Genomic DNA, 7,947 nt, shown 5'->3' with positions numbered 1-7,947 from the left:
TGGACGTATGACCCACTTCCAGGAATTCACTCTGGAGACAGACCTAGAAACTTCTACGTGCACATGCACGAGGACATAATAGGTAGTATTTATTATAACATGATTGTATTAAAATACTTGAAACAATTGAGGTGCCCGTGCATAGAGGCGAGTAAGCGACAGTGCTGCCCTGCAGGGCCGGCGCTCTGCCACTCAGGCACGGCGGGGAAGAGCTCGGGACGAGGGGTTTCCAGGGAATGTGAAGTAAAGCAAGGTGCAAAAATAGATGTGTCCCTAGCAGAAAGTAAAGAACATTTGGTGGCAGCTCTTTGAAACAGGAAACCTGTAGCAGTTTTAAGACAGCCCCCGGCCAGGCACCATGGCTCACGCCTGTAATCCCAGCACTTTGGGAGGCTGAGGCGGGTGGATTGCCTGGGCTCAGGAGTTCGAGACCAGCCTGGCCAACACGGTGAAACCCCATCTCTACTAAAATACAAGAAAATTAGCCAGGTGTGGCGGCGTGCACCTGCAGTCCCAGCTACTTGGGAGGCTGAGGCAGGAGAATTGCTTGAACCTGGGAGGTGGAGGTTGCAGTGAGCCGAAATCACGCCAGTGAACTCCAGCCTGGGCGACAGAGCAAGACTCTGTCTCAAAAAAAAAAAAAAAAGTCCCCTATTTTTTTTTTTGACAACCGCCCTTAATGAGTGATGTGGGTCTGTGCCCCTTCAGCTCTGGACTCTGCCAACAGGACAAGGAGGCAATGATGCCAGTGGTGCAGCACCACTTCCTGGGCCCACCCAGCCTTAAAAAACTGGCAGCTGCCCCTTCCTGTCTCTGGGGGTGCATGCTCTTGGCCGTGCTGGGAGGAAGCCACGTTGCTCAGTAGAGGCCTGGTCAGATAGGACCCAGCAGCTAGCATCCCTGCCAGCCATATGGCCCCTCTGTGGATCCTCCAGTGCCAGGAGTGATGCCCTCGCTGACCGTCTGGAGCACAGATGAACTGAACCTGCTAAGCCCCATCCAAACTGCAAATGGGTGGACAAAATACAGGATTATTTAAATATGTAGTATACTTATGTGAAAAAGCTAAGCAAAATATATACACATACCTGCTCATTTGTGCAAAAAAACTGAGGTAAGGTAGAAATAAATGAGATTAGTTACCACGGGGTGGAAACAGGTGGAGATGGAAAATGGGAAGAGGGTGGGAGGGGTGCAGCTTTTTGTGTAACAGACTTAGAACCACACGAATGTTTCACATGCTGCCAAATTCAATAAACTATTGTGGGGGGAATCCAAAATGGAATACCTACAATAACGGAACCTCACTGTTATAAATACTAAAACCACACTGAAGGGGTAGGCTGCTGAGCTAAATGATGGCCAGAGAACACCATTCGGGATGGATACTGCAAGGTTAAAGTGACATATTTTAAAAAAGAACGTAGTATACTCTTGCTAGTGGATTTGCTTTCCGTGGGTTGGCAATCCTGAAACCACAGGCGTACTAACATTGTGTGATGTTACACATGACGACAGCCTGATTTCCCACCGCTGGACAGTCACAAGGCAGGCCAGCATGAAGCCGTGGGCTTGCTGGGTTCGGTTTAGCAGTAAGTCGCGGTTTGAGCTGGAGCTGTGTGTGGCGGGGTGTTCCAAGTGCCACTCCACAAAAGGGCCTGGAAGCAATGATCCTCCAGCAGCCTGTGCACGGCCAGCCCTGGGTCCCGGTGCTGGTGATGGTTATTTGTCTCAAAAAAAAATAATAATAGAAAGTCACCATGAGGCAAATACCAATAACTGCTGATTTGTCGACGGAAACTAAAGTTACTGGGTTCTTGAGAGGATGTTCTCGTTGTGTCCCTGCAAGATACTCATTACACCAAGGAAAATAGTGACTCGACAGTGAAGAGACCTGGTAGACACCACCTACATCCTGATTTGATGCAGAGGAGGCCAGATCTCTTCCGTGTTCTTGCCAGAATGCATAATTGCAGTTTAATCACGAGAAAATATCAGGCAAACTAAAACCGAGGAGGAGTCTACAAAATGCCTGCCCACACTTCCCAAGTGCTCGGGCCCTAAAGACTGCAGGAGAGACTGGAAGACAAGGAGACAACAAAATACAATGTGGGCCCATTGGAAGGGCCCTGGACAGGAAAAATGGACACTTGTGAGACAGCCAGGCAGGTGCCAAGACAGGTGCAGCTGAGGCTGCTAGCCCTGCACGGTGCGAGTCCCCACGAGGCTGCAGGAGACACCAGTTAGGCGGCTGGGTGAAGGCTGCAGGATTTCCAAAACCTGTTCAAAATTATTCCAAAGTACAACACTAAGAAGGAAAATATACCTTTTTACTTAAAAAAAAAAAAAGTGTGGTCCCTGGATGAGGGGTGTCAGCGCTGCCTGGGGGCTTGTTAGAAAGGCAGAGCCTCAGAGCAGAGCCCTGTGGCGTCAGAAGCCGCGTCCCACATGTGAGGCGACGCCACCGTGCAGCGGCCAGTGAGGAGGCTTCGCAAATGGGTGAGGACAGCCAGGTGCCCCCCCAACATGCACAGGTTACTACCCCATGTGTAGAAACGGGAAACGAGTGAATCTTATTTTGTGTTTGTACAAAAACTGAAGTACCCCCAAGAAACAAGTATCCAAAATGATCTACAAGGGCAAGACTTTGTCACCCTCCTCTGGGGACTTGTGAACGGTGTACGTGTGACCAGTTCACAGCTTCTTTAAGAAAAAACACTTCAGTAAGAGCCAGGGTTACACTGTGTTCACATATTTAGGTTTGGACAACAAATTTCCCCTAAAGTTCTTGGAATCATAAATTAATGTTTCCCATCCTGCTGGAACAGACACACTTAAAAAGATGTCCCAACCTTGTTTTGAGATGGAGTCTCACTCTGTTGCCCAGGCTGGAGTACAATGGTGTGACCTTGGCTCACTGCAACCTCTGCCTCCCGGGTTCAAGTGATTCTCCTGCCTCAGCCTCCCAAGTAGCTGGGATTACAAGTGTCCACCACCACACCTGGCTAAATTTTTTGTATTTTTAGTAGAAATGGGGTTTCACTATGATGGCCAGACTGGTCTCAAACTCCTGACCTCGTGATCTGCCCGCCTTGGCCTCCCAAAGTGCTGGGATTACAGGAGTGAGCCACCGTGCCCGGACCCAAAGATAATTTTCTAACAACTCCAAGGCAAGCAAGTGAATTGTCTAAGGTCACACAGTCATCTTCAAAGGTATAATATTAATAAATGGAAAGTAAGTACCACTGATTATGAAACTCGATGTCATGCAGTCGACCACTCCAAGCAGACGCAGCTCTATCTGGACCTCTGATCGGTGGAAGTGCAGCCACCTCTCGGCCTTGGCTGGGCTGAGGTTGTGGGGTGGAGCCTGGTGGGCAGTTGTGTGGTCTGGGCTTGGCTATCTTCGAGGTTGGTGCAGTGCAGGCAGCCCCTGCCAGTTCTGACTGGGTGGTGCCAGTGTTTTGCATCTATACACCAGCGATGGACAGTCCCTGCAAATCCACAAGGGACCCAATCTCCAGCTGAGTTGCAGGTCCAGGAACACAGACTGTTAGCAATGTCTAAGACACGTCCCAAGGATAAGAAGAAAATGGAGAGCTACAGAGCCTAAGACAATGGGAGTTGTAGAATCGAAAACTATTACTATCCGAAGCATTTCCCAGCAACCAAAAGGAAAATGAAAACAGAATGTGACTTCAACCACTCACCAGATGGAGACTGTGATGATTAAAGAAATCACAGGTTTCGCTTCTTTGCAATCTGCATCTGGTGAGTGAGTGAAGGTGATGCATGGAGCTGGTGAGCTTTCTTAGGACGGTACTGCCCCTCACCCCAAACCTTTTTTCTCCCGCATGATGGTGTGATTTCATGAACTGCGGTTTCAGTTCTAACCTCACCATTCCACTGTCAGGGATCCTGGCCACTGCAAACCAGGATCGACTTGGTGTCTATCACTGGGCAGCTAGTCTTGTATTTTAAGACACCAGTTTCTGTTATATTAAGAAATACACTAAAAGGTTCCAATTGGAGATATTTATACAAAATCATTGTACAGGCCAGCCTCAGAAGCAGAGTCCTGGGCACCGGTGCTCCCCAGAGGGCAGTGCCGCCCCCTGGCCAGCTGCCTTGCTGGGCTCTCACTTCCAAAATCCCTGCGGGTTCTGACTGGCACAGGGGGGTGTTTATTCAGGAAATGCGTGCAGGAACTCAGGCGGAGGTGCATGAAATTAGGGACAGGTGGGAGTCTGTCAGTCCTTAAGATAATGTAAAAAGACCCCAGAGGACATCAAGTGTGGGTTCCGTCCTGGGTATGACGCCACCACCTCCCCTGGCCAGAGACAAGTCGCAGCCGCTGTGCTCTTGGGACTGGGTGCGGGCGCTGCAGCCAGAGGTGCAGACAGCAGAAGCTGAGGCCTGGCCTAGGACGGCAGCGCCTCTGCACCTCTCACGGCTTCAGGGGTGCCGCAGTTCCTAAAAGATCAAGGAGCCCTGGGTGTCCTGTAGGCAGCCCCGCATTGTCACCAGCACTCTGAGGGGCACACGGGGCACAGAGGCACGGAGCTCAGAGCCAAGCCCAGCATCACCCTAGTGCCCAGCCGGGTGCTGTGGTGTGTGCATCTGTGACCCATGGCCAGGATGGCTGTAGGGAAAGCCCTGGCACAGAGCCTGCCTGTAGCAGGCACTCAGGAGGGGTTGCCACCCACACCAGTCAAACCCCACAGCTCTGCAGGGCCTGACCTGTGACAGCCCCATGGGGCTGGAGGTGCTGCCCTTACTCAAATCTGGTCTACACTCCACCCACCCCTGCACACTGCCTGAGCAGAGAAGACCCACTGTCGGGGACTGCTGAGCTTGGCTTCGGCAGGCAGCCCCCTCGGAGGGCACGAGCGAGTCCTTCTGCCCAGGATGGGACCCAAGGTAAGAGCACGGGGCCTGCCAGGCCCCCAGGCCCAGGCCTCTGCTGGTGGCCATAGGCAGCGTCTGAAGGTGGTCTGCAGGCCCCTTTCAGCTCCACGGGTTTGAGCTGCATTTTCTCCCCACCTGCGGCTGGATTCCTGGCTGGCTGTCTCACCAGCTCACAGACGGCTTCCATCCAACTCCCTTGGTGATCCCAGCACAGCACCAACAGGACAGCTCACCATGGAAAATGCCGCTCCAGCCCCACTCAGGACCCCCGGCCCAGCCCAGGGCGAGCAGAGCCACACCCTGCATACAGCAGGCACTTCATTCATGTCCCTTCGCCTGCAGCTCTGGGAAGATGCAACCTCTGCTGTCCTGCACAGCCCGGACTCCTGCTGGGTCTGACCTCATTCCTCTACTCCCTGGCTGACGCCAAAGCCGCTGGCCAAGGACACACGGCACAGGTTTAGGAGAAAGCAAGCTTAGGGCCACTCAGCCTCTGCAGATCCAGACCCACTGTTCCTCCCAAGCAAGCAAAGGGGTGACGCAGAGCAGCCGGGCCAGGCGGATCCGGAGCCAGCCTTGTCTGGCCGGGAGCAGGACACACACCAAACCCACGGCACTGCGCTTCGGGTGGCTTCTGGCGCTAACGGCGGTAACTTGGCTCCACACAGGACAGACAGACATGCACATGCTGCAGTCTCCAGCCCACACCTGCCAGTCGTGTGGCTTCCGAAATCAGACCGTGTGTGTCCACAATGGCATCATAAACTGGTTCCTAGGAGCTCCATTTTTCTTTCAAAAAAGGCATGTTAAATCCACATATGAGGGAAGTGTGTTCATGGAATCCAGGTCATCACCCCAGAGCACAGCACACCTTCACGTGAACCACAGGCACAGAACCTTCATCAATGAAAAGTGTGCTCAGCATTAACCTTCAGAAGCTGATGACACTGTTCTCACTTTAAGCAGAAAAGAGGAAAGTTAGAACAAGAGAAATAACAGGTATTTCATAAGCTTGAATATAAATAATAAATATTAAGTCTGAAAAAGACAGGATTCTCACCTCACTGCGACGGAAAAAGGCTTGAATGGAATCTGAAGTATAAAAGGGAAAAGAACCCAGGAGAAACTTCCTCCATGCCTATTGATGGCACTTCCTTCTCAGAAGTGAATGGATCCTGCTTTTTGCGGACATAGGTGCCTGCAATCGCCAGTGCCTCTCAGAACATGAAGACTGCACTGGGGAGAACCCACGGAAATGGACAGGGCTGCTGGCCAGGTGACTTCCCCCACAGGGGCCCCAGAGCCAGGTGAGGACACCTCCAGGGAACGTGCACCCCAGACCTCGAGGCACTGGCGGTCCCATGGGAGCAGCAGTGCCACACAGAGCCTCTGCACACGGATCCGCCTGGGCTGCACCTTCTGCTCTGCCCCGGAGGTGGAGGAGGCGGCTATTCAGTGGGAAATACGTTCTAGAGGAAAGATGGCAAAAGGTGTCCAAATACGTAGTGAGAATCCAGTTAAACATTTAAAATTTATTAAACTTTTTTTGGTCAAAATAGTTGAACAAATATATACAATCCCATTTTATTAGAACTGTCTTTTTAAGGACCAGGGTTGATTAATGTTTAAATAACTCTGTTCCACACCTCAGACTTTGTAAATTGTGTCACAATCAATCAATATACAGTATAGAAATTATTTTTAAGTTAAAATAAAAGTACTTTTAGATTTTCAATTTCTAACTTAATGTGAACTCAAGTGGCACTGTGTTAGCATTAATTCAGGGTATTGACGGACACCCTGTTCTTGTGCATGTGGATCAGTAATCAGCACACACCTCCATCTCCACTGGGGCACGAGGAATCAGGATGAGCACACACCTTCATCTAGACAGGGGAACGGGGGATCAGCACACACCTTCATCCCCACAGGAGGATGGGGGATCAGCACACACCTTCATCCCCACAGGAGGATGGGGGATCAGCACACACCTTCATCCCCACAGGAGGATGGGGGATCAGCACACACCTTCATCCCCACAGGGGCATGAGGAATTGGCACACACCTTCATCCCCACAGGAGGATGGGGGATCAGCACACACCTTCATCCCCACAGGGGCACGGGAGCCCGACTCCCCACTGCCCTCGGGGACACGTAGTGGGTGTGTGTTAAATCCCACAGAAGCAAGCTCTGGTCACTCAGCATTGTTACAGCTCTGTATTATTTGTCTTGGAAAATCTTGATTTCTGGTATCAAAGATCTTACTTGAAAATAAACCAACGTGCTGGTGGCATCATGTAATTAAAATTACTTAATTTTCCTGGCTTGAAATGCAGGATGCAATTTAGCATGCATATAATTTTAGCAATATTTAAAAAGTATACTTCCCCCAAAGTACTTTTTTTTTTTTTTTTTTGAGACGGAGTCTTGCTCTGTCGCCCAGGCTGGAGTGCAGTGGCTGGATCTCGGCTCACTGCAAGCTCCGCCTCCCGGGTTCACACCATTCTCCTGCCTCAGCCTCCCGAGTAGCTGGGACTACAGGCGCCCGCCACCTCGCCCGGCTAGTTTTTTGTACTTTTTAGTAGAGACGGGGTTTCACCGTGTTAGCCAGGATGGTCTCGATCTCCTGACCTCGTGATCCGCCCGTCTCGGCCTCCCAAAGTGCTGGGATTACAGGCTTGAGCCACCGCGCCCGGCCCCCAAAGTACTTTTTCAAAAGCCTTAGAAAGAAAGCACGTTTCTTCATCTGTAGTGAATTTGAGGCTACTTTAAACCAGGCTAATTAGATGGCAGCAATTTCGGTTCTTCCTTGCAATTTTCTTTCTCAGAGGTGGCCTCGGTTCTGGTTTTTCCTAGACCTTACCTGGTGTATCTGATGGGCTCCTTCTATAGAAACACAGCGGGTGGCAGCTTGGGGACAGAAATGCTGCACACATCCCCCCACGCTGCCAAAGAAGGGGACACATTTCTCAAACAGGTAGTTCCAAAGAAGAACCCTGCATAACTTCATTCTATGCAATGAAAAGGCAATGCTTATG

Source organism: Macaca mulatta, chromosome 9 (assembly GCF_049350105.2).
Source record: "Macaca mulatta isolate MMU2019108-1 chromosome 9, T2T-MMU8v2.0, whole genome shotgun sequence".
NCBI lineage: Eukaryota > Metazoa > Chordata > Mammalia > Primates > Cercopithecidae > Macaca > Macaca mulatta.
This window is presented reverse-complemented; position numbering follows the sequence as displayed.